Genomic DNA, 16,030 nt, shown 5'->3' with positions numbered 1-16,030 from the left:
TGAAAATTTTCAAAGACTGGCCCTTTTATGTACATGGACTCTCAACCAGTCATTTTCCTAGGAAAAAAATTCTTGTTATCAGCATGCAGTTTTCTTAAAAACTACATTCAAATTAGATGGTGTTTCTTCTTCCAGCCCACTCTCAAATCTTATTTTACAGCTGGGGTAGAAAAGTTGAATCCAGGATAATAACAATCTAATAATTCTAAAAATATCAGGAAAGAAATGGAAATACAACCAACCAACCAAAACAATCCACTCTTGAAACTGCTTTGAAGGAAACTCATGACTCTCAAAAATTTGGAATTTAACTGTTTGTAAATACCATTAAAAACTTGATCTTAGGTAAAACTCCATCTTTTGCTTGCAAAATGGAAAATACAGCACGTTCCTTCTTTAGGTTCAGCACTGCCCCAGGGGACAGCAGCTCCCTGGGGTCAGGCACCGGGAGGGCAAGGGGCTCCCTGCACAGGGCAGGGCAGGACTGGTAGCCAGGGCTCATCCCATTTATCCATTTTATCTTGAGAACATTGAATTCTGAGGGAAGAGCTCAGCAAATTCTTTTCCCCTTTCTCAAAAGTGCAGAGCTATTAAATAACAACAACAATTATGAACTTTAATACCAAGTCTTTGTATTTCATTTCAGAGAAGTCCCCATGGTCTTCACAGGGACATACCAGAGGTAAAGGTAATAGTCTGCAGTCTAGTTATAAATTACATAGAGATAAAGAATGGATAGAAGAGTATATGTAAGAAATAGAGAGGCGGTGAAAATGTAGTAAACATGAAAATAAATCAGGAGAAAATGGAGCTTAGTGAAACCGTTGGCAGCAAAAGAAAAAGGCAGAGAAAATAAAATAAAAGTAGAATTTTCCCACAAAAAAAGCTATCTTAAATTTGGATTTATTCTTGTTTTCTTTTCTGCAAGTAGCTCTGTACTAAATATGTACCGTATTAAACTCAGCCATCCAAAATGCTAAAACTTATATATAGAAAACACATAGCAGATAACTACATAAAGTTTGGCAGAGTAGCTAAATATGAGCTTAGGCAGATGCACTCTCTAACCTTAAGGTGTTATCTAGAAATATCGTTAAAGTTCATAAGCTGATGTATGTCCACTGATACCAGTTGAACTGTTTTGTTCTGTTTTTTTACCAATGGATATATTCTGGGAATAAAGTACTGGGCAAAAGCCACTTTAGCACAATTCTACAGCCCAATGCCAGTAATGAAAAACATCTCAACAGTTGCACGGCCTGGCTGAATGCTGCTGCAATATCTCTGCTTTGTATCTATGGAAACGTTTTCAAGTTTCCCAACACCTCCTACACAGGAATCCTGGTAGATTCAGATTGAAGTAGATTTTCCATGAAACATGACCTAAGGATAGTTCCAAAAAAGAAAACAATCTTATCATGCAACACATTAAAGTTTTACACTTCATTGGTGAAATAAGGGATAAATTGCAGTCAATGCTATTCTTAAGAAAAAGAAACTTGTCTAATTTAAGACAAGATTTCAGCTGCTGCTTTAATTAAATGTCCAACTGCAGAAACAACAGACATTCTGCTACTCTTTGGGCCTCGCCTAGATTCTTGGAGACATCAGTGGAGGAGGAAATTCGTCCAGCCTATAAGGACAAGGGAGTTTTGACTGATTGCCTGTTTAATAACAGCTCTTTCCATAGCTGATGGAAAATTCCAAAAGTGCAGTTATAATGGCAAGTCCTAACAGAGCACATTAAAAATAAAATTACCCACCAACTCATGAAGATGTAGCCTTTCTCATAATAATACCAACATTAAAATAGCCAACATTCTCTACAATTTTACTCATCTAGTAATTACAAACAGATCAAATAGAATCTTACTTGAATCTACCTTTGATGTTGGTAGAGACAACTACAAAACAATTTTTTTGTTTTGTTGCAAAACAAACAAAAAAAAATCCACATTGAGTGATGTGGTGACTGATCTGATGCTTAATAGAAGGAAGATGTCATCTTCATCTCCAAAGGTGACAAGGATTATCTAGGGAATTACAAACTGATTTTTCACAGACAGACCTTAAAATTGCAGAAGTTACTTCATATTAACCATTTGGAGACATTCCTCTCTCTCTTTCTTAATAAAAGTGAGAATGTTAATAGCTTTTGTCAACTTATAAATTTATATTTTGGTGGTTAAAATTAAATAAAATTATAAATATTATCTAAATTTCTCATAAAATCCAGCTTATATTTCCAGTAAACCTATGTGAGCAAATTCCTATGAGCTAAGACTAATTATATATAAAAGATATATATCTATAGATGTTTGAGCTTAGAAGTGATTCATATAATTTGACTAAAATTAAAAGAAGATACAAAAGATTGTTTTATCAAAACCATCATTGCTAGTAACTTCTCTGCCCCCTTGATTCTATCAGTTCAAATAATAAATTATCTTCCTGGAGGGATAAGTAAAAAGATTATTCTTTTAGTCTAACTCTGGCAAATCCATTCTTTCCCCTGTGCTCATGAAAGCAATAATTGGTGATAGCCTCAACCTGGAAACTTGGCTGGCAAAAGCAAGGAAAAAAAAGGAATTTCTATAATAAAGGACTTATATTCTTTTTAAGTTTTTTTGTTGCTGCTTCTTGTTTACTAGCATTAGAGCAGGCTCTATTTCATGGCATTATTTTGGTTGTCTGAAATGTTCTTTTCATGTCTTTAGACATGAATGGATCAGTGAACAAGTACATTGATTCTGTAGGTATTCAGACTGGATTTGATCTGAAGAACTTGGAGAAAATTGAAGTGCTAGGAGGGAATTAATACTGAGAAATAAGGTAGTACTTCACAAAAAGTAAATATTTGCTGATACTCATCAACAAAAAGACCTTTATTCAAAATAATTTTATCTAAGAGATGTCTTATTTTGCTGAGTACTTGTGTTTTGATTTAAGGAGTCTTGGAGAAGTTAAGGGATATAGGCCAGGGACAGCTTATGCTAGCTGCCTGAGCATGAATATGCACTGTTCAGTTAGAATCTAAAACCCCATCCTCACCTCTATTAGAGAAAATAGGTCTTTAAGCAGAATATGTAGAAGGAAACTTAATAAATGAACCCTTACAGGTGGCTGGAAAAAATATGAGCAAGATCTACATATTGATCTAACCTCTTATGAACAATTTTTTTTTTTTTTAGAAGTCTTCTCCATATACTTAAAGAAACAAAATTTGATTTTTGCATAAACTTGCAAGAACTGAGAAACTTGGTTTCTTTTTGACTATGAGGTTTAAACAGAAATTAACATACTCACTATGCACAAAATTTTATGTTTATAGAATACTGTACATAGTTACAGATTCTCTAAGCTCTATATATATACATTTCTGTGAGTACAAATGAAATATTGTACAGTGTACAAATGAAATCTATTATTACTTTATTGAATGAGATTTGAGATTACTCTTTCTTCACTGAAATGGATCCTAAAAGAATTCAAATAAATAGTGATCTCCTAGGGTTTACAATTTAAACGCTCTTGAAACAAAACACCAATCCTACAGTCTGCTAGAATAAACAGAGAATATTATATTTAAAACATTCTCCTGTGATTTTATTTTAAACCAGGATAAGTGCAGAGACAAGTGAAAACTGAAATGTGTATAGATGGTGATGATGGATTTTGAAAACAGAGGGAACTCAGTGGAGGTCTCATTAAAACCAACTCTCCTCAGGTATTCTGGAGCATTGAACATTAATTCAGATCACTGATAAATTGAGAAAAGTGAATAAACCTCATTGAGAGGAAAGTATGATGTGCCTTTTTGTTCTGTAATATCTCCTAATCTAGATCCACGGTGCAGGTATTTCACAGTTCTTCCACTACAAATGAGGTTGATTGAGAAATGTGTGAGTTTATATCACTCCTTCCCCAAATGGTTGCACATAGCCAGATTGTTTATCCTGTGCATCTGAACTGCAGAGGACAAGTCAAAAGTGGGCAAAAAAAAAGGCAGAGGAAAGAATGATATATGCCTATATGATTTCAATTAATTCTATTACCATTTTGTACTCTTGACAGCTTGAAACTCTTCCTGCTCTCTTGCATGGAGAGATCAACAGTCTTTTTCATATATTATCTTGCAAGAGTTTTATGAAACATACGTACATTCTGTCCAAAGCACCCCAATGAACAGGCAGGAAACACAATATGGAGCTCCTAAGGCAACATTTTGAGACAGACCAAAATACTTCTTTATTATTATTATTATTATTATTATTATTATTATTATTATTATTATTAATAATAATAATAATAATAATAATAATAATAATAGCAAGCAGAATAATGAAATTTATGTAGGAACTTTTGCTTGGATATTGTGAGAAGTTTAAATGAAACGTGGAATATTTTCAGTTAGTTACATGATTTCTTGAGCCTTTGGGAGAGACAAAATTACTCTCTTATTTTCCATGCATTCAATACAGAACTGCAGTGCATGTCCTATTTCTTGGTACAAAATAAGAAGGAAATAAAATATTCTGTTGTTTCTTTTCCAGGCTCTGTCCATTCCACTTGCTTACCCTGGGGCTGAATTCAGCCTGTATCTCATCAAATGATCCATATAAAATATAATGATCTTTTTAACAGTATCAGATTGTCATTTCAATTTTGTGCATGTTTTATTCTGATTACTTTTTCCCTTCCTCATGCAGCTTTATATACTGATAGTGTAAGCTCATCTTGTCAGTGTAATTTTCAATTTCTACTACATCTGATTGAGTAATAGTAATTGGAAAACAATTCAAATAACATCTTCAAATATTCTTTTCATCTTCTCTCTCTCTTAGACAAGTGATTTTTTTTTTTATTTTTTTAATATTCACAGCCTGTGAGCCTCTGGAAAACATATGGCTAATATAAAAGCCAAAATTATTCATTAATATTTTGTTCCATTGGTAGGTCCAGAAAAGAAGGGCCCAAAACTAAGGAGAAATTATAGGCAGAAACAGGAAGTTCTGAGTGTACTTCCTACTATCCCATCCCATCCTGCACAGAGTAAGGAGTTGCCAGCTAGCTTGACTGAATTTGAGCTCTATGAGAGACTGAACTGTTAATGGTTAATAACTCAAACAATCGACCATTTGCAAAAGCATCAAGTACTTTGCTGATGATGTTCAAGGGAACAGCCCAGAGGCAGAGGAGGTGACCATCCACCACTGTAAGCTACAAACTAGGTTTTGTGCCAGATAAGCAAGGAGGTCAGGAGGTAGATAAGACTTTTATCATGCCAATGTCCCCCTTGACACAACTGACTTACTCTTAAACTTCACCCCCTGGGGAGGTACCAGGACACTCACATATAGGCATGGAAGTATTAGCCTCTTCAGAAATTATAATTGGGTCAAATAAACTGGCATGAGAGGCAACTGCCATGTCTTAGAAGGGTTCATAAAGCATCAAAGACCCCTGAAGTGGCCCCAGACTCATTTCTAGGTCCATCCCCCAGAGAACTGCACATGAGTCACAGTATTACATCAGGAGTGCAAAACTCCTCCTTCAGGGGAGGTACCTGGCCAACCCCACCTGAACCTAAACATAAATTAACCCATTGAATTCTATGTTTCATGGGCTTTCCCCACATCAGGCAGATCAAGACTGCAACCACCACTTTGATAAATGGACAACTAATTTGCTACAATCAAGTCTTGTCACTTGATCTGTGGGTGATGATACATTTCCTCCCCATTACCTATTCTTATCCTTTGTTTTCCTTATATATTTTCTTAAGTGATATCTTTGTACTTTTATATCATTACATTAATATAGATAATAAGCAAAATGATGTCTACATACCTCCTTTTCATTGCAGCCACATTGTTCTAGGATAAAACCTAATATCATCTATCTATCTATCTATCTATCTATCTATCTATCTATCTATCTATCTATCTATCTATCTATCTATCTCTATATGAACACTGGTCATTCACTATTGTCTCATTCTAACATGCCCCAACAGATCTATTAACAAGAACCTGAGTAACCCTCCCCTTCAGGGCCCGTTTGTAATAAGCACTATCTAAAGTACTTGCCTTAAATATTTGTAGTAAAATTTATCGATGCATTTAGCCTGTCATGTTCATGCCATTAATGTCTCTACATCCAATCTCTTTCTTATTATATCAATGTCTCTGGGCCATTAAAAAGAGAGAGATTTTTTTGTAAGAATTGCTATTTCATTAAACTCAAATTTGGAGTAAATGGAATAATTCCAAAAACTGAAAGTATGATTTTCCATAATCATATGCATTATGATATTACACAGCATGGCTCCTATGACAGCAGTGACTCATATTCTCTCAGGACACCAATATTCTGTGCTTGTAGAGATTTCAAATTCAACTTTCCACCTGAACAGGAAAATATCTGCTTCATGACTCTTGCCATATAGTGGCAGAGTAGGATATCAAATTAATTAGAAACATCACTCTTCAAAAGTTTGGAAGGAATCTATTATTGATTGTCAGTAATTAATGTCTTGCATTCAACATTTGCTTTTAGGTCTGATAAGGGGCCTGAATTTCATTTATAAAAGTGACCTGTCTGGTTTTAATACATACACTGGTTTTGTGCTTGGGTCACCACATACAAATTTCAGTAATATATTCCAGATCAGTATATTCTACATCATTAAAAGTTCAGGTACATGCTTAGTCAAGACCCTAGAAAAGAAAGCTAAGTCCTTGAAAAGCACAGAGTGAAAACAGGATCTAAAAATGGAAAAGATAGGAAAAGATTGTTGCTGAAGATATCCACCTAAAGAAGTGTCATTACCTAAGCCTTTGCTTTAAAGGACTTAAAGAGGTAAGAGACCAAAGAAATCTGAGAAATAAATCACAAACACAAATGCAAACTTTTTTATTTTCCCCTGATTTGTCTTACTGAAGTTCAGTCTCTTCCTAATGTACAGAGTTTTCCTGGGTTTTTTTTCCTTAAATCTTGCTACTTCACAGGTGGTGTGCACCAGGGTAGAGGGAGGAAGGTGGGTGGTGCAGGCTAATCTCTAGATCTCAATGAATAATGGCATGACAAAAAAAAAAAAAACCAAAAAAAAAAAACAAAAAACCACTAATAAATAAAACAGCTATTTCAGTAATGAGATAGAAATAGGAAGTAGGATAGTAAATCCTGCATTCCTTCAGATATAAATGCTATACAGAGCATAAATATTTTCAGGACAGTTACAGAAGAGAATCACATGCAGGAATGTGATGCATGGCTGCAGTAGTGATGGTTATTTCACCACCCCCTTTGTCAAATCCTGGGCTGTTTGAAATAACAGTCTTGGGAGGAGCTCTGGAGATTTTCAATGATCAGACCTACTGAGCATGGGAAAATGGTCTGATGATATAGAGGCACAGGAAAAAGCATTGGTTAGAGGTATCAAAAAAGACCTGTTTCTGTGTGAGTCAGATTGTCTTACCTGGTAGTAACATCCTTTTTGTCAAACACATTGAAATAAAGACTATAAAGGTAGACCTGTATCGTTTTATTTCACTGTCAGTTCACATTTTTAAAAGAGTATGGCTGGGCCTCAGGGGAAAAGAATTATATGAGTGTGGGATGCAGCCCCATGGGTTAGATTTAGAAGAGGGAATTTATGGAGAGTTATTGGAGGAGAATGGAGCATCCTTTGCTGAAATATATTTCTGGAAAGACCTGTGGAAATGAAGTGGGACAGAGATTCTGGAGTAGGAGCTATAAGCTCATCAATCACACACAGCAGATATCATTGCTGATCTTGGAGATGGTGGAAAGATTTCCTTAGCAATACAGAATAGGCCACAGACTTAATAGTAACTCAGGAAGTCAAAGAAAGTTTCTGCAGTGAATAGCAAAACTGAAGAAAAAGAAATTTTTGTCATACATCCAGGGTGTAAGAACACTGCATTTTTGACCAATTTATCAATTCTTTCTGATGATTAGTCCTTTGTAAACTTACTATGCCTAATTTTTCCACATATCTGTTAGGGATTTTCTGTTTTTAAGACTGTGATATATAAATTATCGATATTTGTCTTTTCATTTGTCAGGGCACCACGAGGGCAGGTGGTTGCCCTGGGTGCATGATTGCAGGGTTGTAGGGAGCTTTAGGCACTGAAAAGAAACAGTCAGAGCTACTAATGCCTTCAGAGCCCTGGTCTTAATTTGTTTCATTTATTCATGCTCAGGTTTAACATTTCTCAGTTCAAAGAATTATCTTGTTTGAGACAATTTTTTTGTGTTTATTAAAAACATACTTAATAATGCATCCTCAAGTTATGTTCTGTAGGAGTTCTGTGGCTCCTATAATGAATGAAAGCTAAAGCTTTTTCTCATTTCAAAGCTCAGTTAAAACAGAGCCTCAGTGCTATTGTAAAAAAATTTTAACAGCATAATGACACAGGTTTATCATCAAAAGGAAACTACACATTTTTTCCAAAGATTGTGCATAGCTGAGGACACTTTCACACCTTATTTGGGATAGTAGCATGCATTAGAGCTTCTGGATAAATTAAACAATCATTTGATGTCAAAAAATTTTCAGAGGAAGCAAAGGTAGCAAATTTGTTCCCAAGAATGCATAGGTTCTGGAAAGATCATAACAGCATCAAAGATACAGTGTATCTCTGAAATCTTGAGATGCTTTCTAAGGAGCTATCTATAAGTCCTTGTTACCTGCATGGTAAAAAAGGGTAAGTTTTAGGAGCTATAGAAACTGAACAGTTATGTCCAGTGCTACACATTCACACATTGACACTTCAGAACTCTAAAACAGTTTCAGAGAGAACACCTTCACTTCTCCATCAAAAGATAAATACCACAGTGTTTGCTGCCTCTCCCTCCATTTCCTCTTATGCTTTCTCTTGAAAGCTTCTGCACACTTATTTTATCTTCTAGCCATCAGGTGTAACATTTGGGAACAGTTGAATTACTGCATTGCACTTCACACATTATCCCAGCTCAACAAGTTTTTATTTCTGGAAAAGAGGGATTTCAGGTTCTCATGCCTTCAAAAATTCCCACTTGCACAGATTAACTTTTCATTCATCTGTTGTTGAAGCATTGTGTCAGCCTTAATTTGGATCAATACTTTAGTGGTTAATATATTAATAGACAATTACTTAAATATATGTACCAGGGAAAAAGTTGCTATAGTAACTAAGTGCTAGGAAAACAGCAGGAGAAAATTGAAGAGACAGCCAAGTGTCTTTGAAATCTTTCTTTGTGGAAGGGATGCAAGTGTTTGGGGGTCCTTAGAAATCTAAACAATATCAACCAATCAAAAATACAAAAACCACAAACCCAAATAACTTCTATAGTGGATGAGCTTCATATTCGGTAGGAAAGCTACATTTGGGAAATAAGAATCAAAACACATAGAATCAGTTAAAATAATTTTATTGTAATATAAAAAATAAATTAGAATGGCAGCAAGAAATTATTTTTATTTAACAGATACAATCCACATCATAAGATTACTCATCCTCCTGGCCTGTGTCTCAGGTTTTACATGAAAGACTCATATGGAAGAAAACTCAAATCACAAAAGAGCAATTTGGGTTATTCTTCTCATTTTCTCTGTTAAAGCTCTCAGGAAAGGAGAGCAGTTAGTGCTAGTGACTGATACAGAGATACGTTTTTTTTCTTTGTTAGATACAGCTTGAAGTAACATTAATTATCTTTTTTTGTAGAACTTCGAGATGTTTTCTTAGACACTATATTCAGCTTGAAAGTATAGGTGCAATAAAATAAATATAACAGATAATAAAAGGTTATCCAAAGTTTTAAACATCACAATGCTTGTTTTGAACAATTCTTTACAGTGAGGGATTTGTCCATTTTAAGCCCAATGAATATTGAAGAGAAATTTTTCTGAACTGTATTTATAGTAGTATCAGGCAAACACTGAATGGGTTTTCCCTAATATATCTAAAACAAATAACAAAACTACTAGCAATAAAATATGCACATTAAACGAAAATTGATCAGAAATCCAGCTACTGACTGCTTTACACTCAGTGAGCAAATGAGCACTTGGGCCAAATACCATTGGTATTACCATTCCTCACAGGATTGCCAATCCAGCATTTAAAAATATTACTCCACTCGAGTTATTTCTTTTTCTTCCTTAGTGAAAGTTGAAAGAAGAAGCAAAATATTCCTTGGGAATAAAAAATTCATAGAGTCGTATGCTGAAGCTGTACTGTATTAGATGTTCATAAACTGATATGCTCTTCACTAATTTATTTATACACTCTTAAGTTGTTCTTTTTAAATGTTGAACTGTTTCTTACTTAAAACAGAATCTGGGGCTTTTACACATAATTTAAAATATGGCACAAGAGATGAAGGATTAATGGAGCTTTTCAGAATGTCAGGAAACAAACTGGATTTGCTTCTGCTTAAATTTTGATTGGAGATTAGTTTGGCACATTAGGATTTGGAAATTTCCGCCTTTCTCGGCTCACCAGATGCTAACTGACTTCATCTGACAGGCTGCATGTACCTTGGGTAGCAAATGACATCATGATGTGGCATATCCAAGGTGAATGTCACCACTCGCTAGCAATAATTTGTGCTAATGTAATACCTCATGCAAAACACCAGACACTCCTTCAGCTATAAATAGTGATTCCAGACCATGGTAGGCAATTTGACTGACAGGCAAGGACTTGTGACAGCAGCAGCTCAGCAAGGGCACTGAAGAAAACTTCAGCAGAGTACTACGGTTGTTACAAATCTACTGAATTATACGGGCAAGAAACTCCTCCAAACTTTGCAAGCAAGTGTAAGGACTGCAGCCCAACAATTTATTTTCTATATTCTTGCAAGTAAGAATATATAGATTCTCATGTGAAATTAAAGAAACTTAAAAAAGGGATAAAGACCTATCTTTCAGTGCTTTGTCCCTCAAGATCCATTTGTGTGTTCCTCTTAGTAACTCTACACAGGGTTAGACAGCAAAACCTTTACTCAAGCCAAGGGAAGAGTCAGGTTCTTCATAATGTCACAGTATTGAAAATTAAATGGTATAAATAGTAGTTGATATGAAATGCTGTGTCTCAAATTCTGCTCCATTCAGAAGTTTAGTGAACTTGTTGTGGCAAGAGGAGAACCTCTAAGTTTTCAACAATGTGAATGTTGTTAATTAAACCTTTTCTTTCCCTCTAAGTAATAAGAGAGAAACCTTGCATTTCTTTCAAAATATATTTACTGTTCTATGTACCTCTGGAAATCTAAGCCTTCTATTTTTGTTCCGTGTATTAAATTATAATAGCTATTGATTCTGACTTCAAAGTGCAGCAAAAAAGAATCATGAAGTGCTTGGAAACATGGTGAATTTCATGTACTTATCAATTTGAACTGTCATTCTTATTCCAGTATTACCTCTCAAAATAAACACTTTCCTATACACAATCCTGCAATGTTAGAAATAATAAGCCTATTTAACACAGAAGTTAAAGATTCCATAGTATCAACAAAAAATTCCAATATGTAACATACTTCAATTCTGTAAGCTTCATTCAAAACCTGAAAATCAGAAATATCTGTATAGATAATCTAAACCTATAAGGCTAAACTGCCTGCTCTGTGCATTTCAGGCAAAAAAAAATAAACCAAAAACAAAACAACAAAATAATCACAAGAATGAATGTATATCTTTCTAAATTTAACCTAATAGTCTTACCACTGCATTGATGTAGACTTTTTATCTTACTAATGTAAGAATATAAAGAGTGGTAGTGTGCAAAACATGGAAGCAGCACTGGTTTTTGTGAAAGGCCCCTGAATCAGCCAGAGCTTTGAGGTGTCATCTGTTCCTTAAAAAGAGCTACACTGGGGAGATACATAGAGAAAAATCAAAGTAACAAGAGTAGACTAGAGAGAAATAACAAAGGTCTGGTTCTGTGACTCATTGTCATCTCACCTTCGCAGGTGGGGCTGTGAAATCAATTTAGTGGGCTGTCAGCAGGTTCTTGAGCTGCAGGAAATTTTGCACAGGTCTCAGGCGATTTTCTCTTTCTCCCCCCAGTGAAGCCTGGCTTTCTGCTCTCTGTTCCTCCATGCAGCTGCTCTCTGCTCATCTGCAGACTCTCAGCCCTTTGATCTCTCTTGCTGACTCCTTTTTGTTCTCTCTTTCCTATTGCTTCTCTGCTTGAAGCACCTGAACACTCTTCTCTCCGAGGAAGATACGGTGACTGCCCAGGGAAAAAGGGCTCCACAGAGGCTTCCAGTATTCTTGTACTTATCCCAAAATGGGCTTTCACACACACACTGGAAACAAGCCATAAATACCAGCAGTCACTCCCTGTAATGGCAGTAGTTAAACGTCCAGTGTCAAGAGACAGGAAGTGAGTAAGTGAATAGATGAAACAGCCTTATCCATGTGAGTATATTGTCTTACCAGAGGGAGCTTTCTGCTCACTTTGACAAAGAGACACAAGATTGCATTACAACTCTGAAAGAAGAAAAAAAAATCAGTTTAAATGAAAGTTTGCATTTAACACTATATTGTAGAATATATAAGTTGACTCCAATAAATTATTTAAAATGGATGGTACACAACCTCATAGTTAAAACTCCTCTAAATTGCAGGGCTGACTGTCCCTCATACGTCCATTGGTGTCAAAAAGCATCTCTGTCAAAACCCTTTTTGGCTATTCTAAGAAACTTATGCCCCTGCTGTCTGATTGTTATGTTCCTCTGGATATGACAACCTTCAGAAGAGAAACTCAAAACAGATTCTTCCCTCCCCACACAGTTCTGCTGAAATGGACCCTTTAATGAAATCTCTGGTTGATTTAGCAATTCTGACCTCTTATGCACAGCACTGCCAGTCATGCTGCATTATGTAACAGATGTAATTCTACATTACATGTCAAATCTAATGGAAGGTTGTGCTACATTTCAGGGATGAACATTGCAGATGAATGCAATGAAGTTTTTTGGGTTTTTTAGCAAGGAAACCTATAAACAGTAAATTTGAGATTTACTGACTTGTCGAGACTTTTTGTAAGAAATCTTTTGGGAAATAAAAGTATCCTATAATGAACAAAAAAATATTTTTCAAACTTTACATTACCATGTAATACTGATTATTTTTTTCTTTTCTAAATATAATTGGATATAAAGAACACGTGTAGAAGAAGAGAACAATTTTGACTTCAACAAAATTTATCCAATCGTGGAACAAGCTAGTGCAAATTCTGTGATGTAATAAAAACTGTATCCCTCTCACTGAGTCTGGCATCCAAAAAAATGGGAATAAAATAAATTATTATTCTCATATATTGTGAACATTGCCCTAAATAAATAAAATGGAGTAATTATTGAGATGGGCTTATATTAGAATTTATTCTATGCCACTGTGTCTGGCCATGGAGAAAACTTCCTACTTACACAAATTATTGGAAGATTCATTCAGGATGCTCATTGTAACTGTGACCAAGTAACAAACGTAAAAAAAAAAAAAAAAAAAAAAAAAAGCTAGGAAACCTTTAAATGCACAAACAAAATACAATAAATATGTCTGGTCCATGAATACTGGGAACATTTAAAGATATTTTAAATTAAGGCTCCAAATAAACACTTGGCTCCTGTTGGCTGATTAAATAGAGACATTTAGTTCTCTGTTACCCTTGTTGGTCTAGATTACATTTGTTGCTGGCCTCAAACTCCCATAGGTATTCTGCCTTGTGGCTGTCTACCAAGAACCTTGGAAACCTGTCAAATTCCAGAGCTATGTAATTTAACACAATTTGCTCCACACGCTCGTCTCCCTGTCTCTTCTTCACTCCCTCTTCCAGTCCATACCTAAGCCAAAACATAACCCATTTACAGTCTCATGCCATAGTTTCCCTGCTATTCCAGAACTCTGTTTTCCCAATCACATTTATATTCAGCCAATCATCTACTGACTGGAAATGGACATTGCAGAAGAGGATAAATTCACCCTAAAAAATGAACGCATGGACTCATTTGAGTGGCCATGATATTTTCTTCCTAAACCTCTTTTGCTACCAATGTGCATTACTTTTAATGCCAGAAGAATAAACATATTTACTGCAAGGTTTGCAGACTACTGGTGAGGATGGACTCCACAGTTCCCAGGGTAGGAACTATGCTTCTCCATACTTACAATTGTCCTGATGGTTACATGCTCCAAAACTGTGGTCTAATGTTCAGCCCTGTTCCCAGTATGTGACAAGCATAGCTTGACCTAAAAGGATAGATTTATTCCATGATCAGCTCTCCTGAGGCCCTGCCTGGAGTACCAAGCCCAGATCAGCTGGAGGATCACAAGGGTAGTAGGGGTCTGGAATACCTGGCTGGAAAGGAGAGGATGAGATAAGTGGATTTGCTTAGCCTGGAGAAAAGAAAACTGTGAGGGATGGAATGGCTGCCTTCAACTACTGTACTGAGAAAACAGAGTCTCAGATGTACACTGTGGAAAGACAAGATTTAACTGCTGCAAGTTGCAGGAGGGAAATTCTGATTAAACAGAAAGAAAATATTTTGTAAAGAATGTAAAGGAATGAAACAGCTTGTCTAGAGACATTTTTGAATATCCATCCTTGAATATGTTTAAAAATGGGTCAAGGGCTTGAATAACTCCATTTTAATTTGAGGTTGCCCCTGCCCTTAGCAAGTGACACCCAGACTTCTTTCCCAAGCTCCCCTCACCTATGACTGTGTGTTTCCTCCTCCTGTTCTATTCCACGGTAATTTGGAACAGTCTAAGTTGGTGCATTTAATCCTGTAGATGTGTTAAAAAGTGCTCCTAGATGAAATATTACAAATATACTACCAGATACTGGACTCTGCATCTCCTACTAAAGATGTTGTCTAGAGCTTATTACGTGGTAGGAGGCTGTGGAAAAATGAGCTGAAGTATGGTAAAACAGGCTTTGAATTCATCACTGAGAGTGTATACTGGCAATTTAGGAACCCAGACCTGCTACTATGTCCATTTTATAGAGGTGCTTGAATGTGGTGTGAATTTGCCTTGCACAAAAAAAATCTTGCAGGCCATTTCAAATTTAGCCCTGCAGAAAGAATATTGTAGTAATACATTTGAAAATGACAGGCACATAAATAATTGTGATGATGGTTATATCGGTAAGGATGTTGATCTTGTAGTTTTGGCGTTTTTTTAATAAAGATTTAAAGTTTAAAAAAACAAACAAACAAAAGCAAACCTGAGATAGAAAATGCACTAAATTACATTTTCAAAATGGAAAGAGGATCACAGAATCCCATTACTATCTGAGATAAAAGAAAAAATAAATTTCTTAGGAAATCAGTGACATTTGAAATACTGGCATGTACACAGTTCTATTTGGATGAAATAATGTATCACAGGCAAGAATGGTCATTGAGTAACTTTTTGCCTTTTTTTGCCTTTTTGCCCTCCTACTAAGCATGAGCCAGGTCTACAATCAAAGAAATAACTAGCAAATAAATTTTAAAAAATTCCCAAACACATAAGCAAAATCAAGTATAACCTTTATGTCATGCTACTGACTTCTTCTGAGAATCATAAACTATGAGTTTGAGAAGTGGAAATTAATTTAAACTTGGGTTTCAAGAATGCATCTACAAAAGCCTCACATTATGAAAAAAATGCCATAATAACACAAAATACTTTTCCATATGTAGATAAAGTAAGAAAAGCTGTCTTAAATAAAGAAAAAGAAGTAAAAAAGTGGTGTTGTAGTAGATATCTGAATAGCTACACTTTAAAGAAAGGGACTAAAAGTGAGGATATGACATGTTCTGACAATGGAACAGCAGTGATTGATATTAAACTGTGTGCTCACCTAAATGCATGCTTCAAGTAACTTCCATTAACATACTCAGTAAGAACAAGAGTCACTCCAAATTATTTCAGCAAAAATTTTTCCATTCACTGTCAGCAATGTCATTTCCAACACATTGCAAAAAAATAAAGTCAGTAGCTACTCCTACAATACCCTTGCCTCAGGTTAGA

This window comes from Oenanthe melanoleuca, chromosome 2 (genome assembly GCF_029582105.1).
Source record: "Oenanthe melanoleuca isolate GR-GAL-2019-014 chromosome 2, OMel1.0, whole genome shotgun sequence".
Lineage (NCBI taxonomy): Eukaryota > Metazoa > Chordata > Aves > Passeriformes > Muscicapidae > Oenanthe > Oenanthe melanoleuca.
This window is presented reverse-complemented; position numbering follows the sequence as displayed.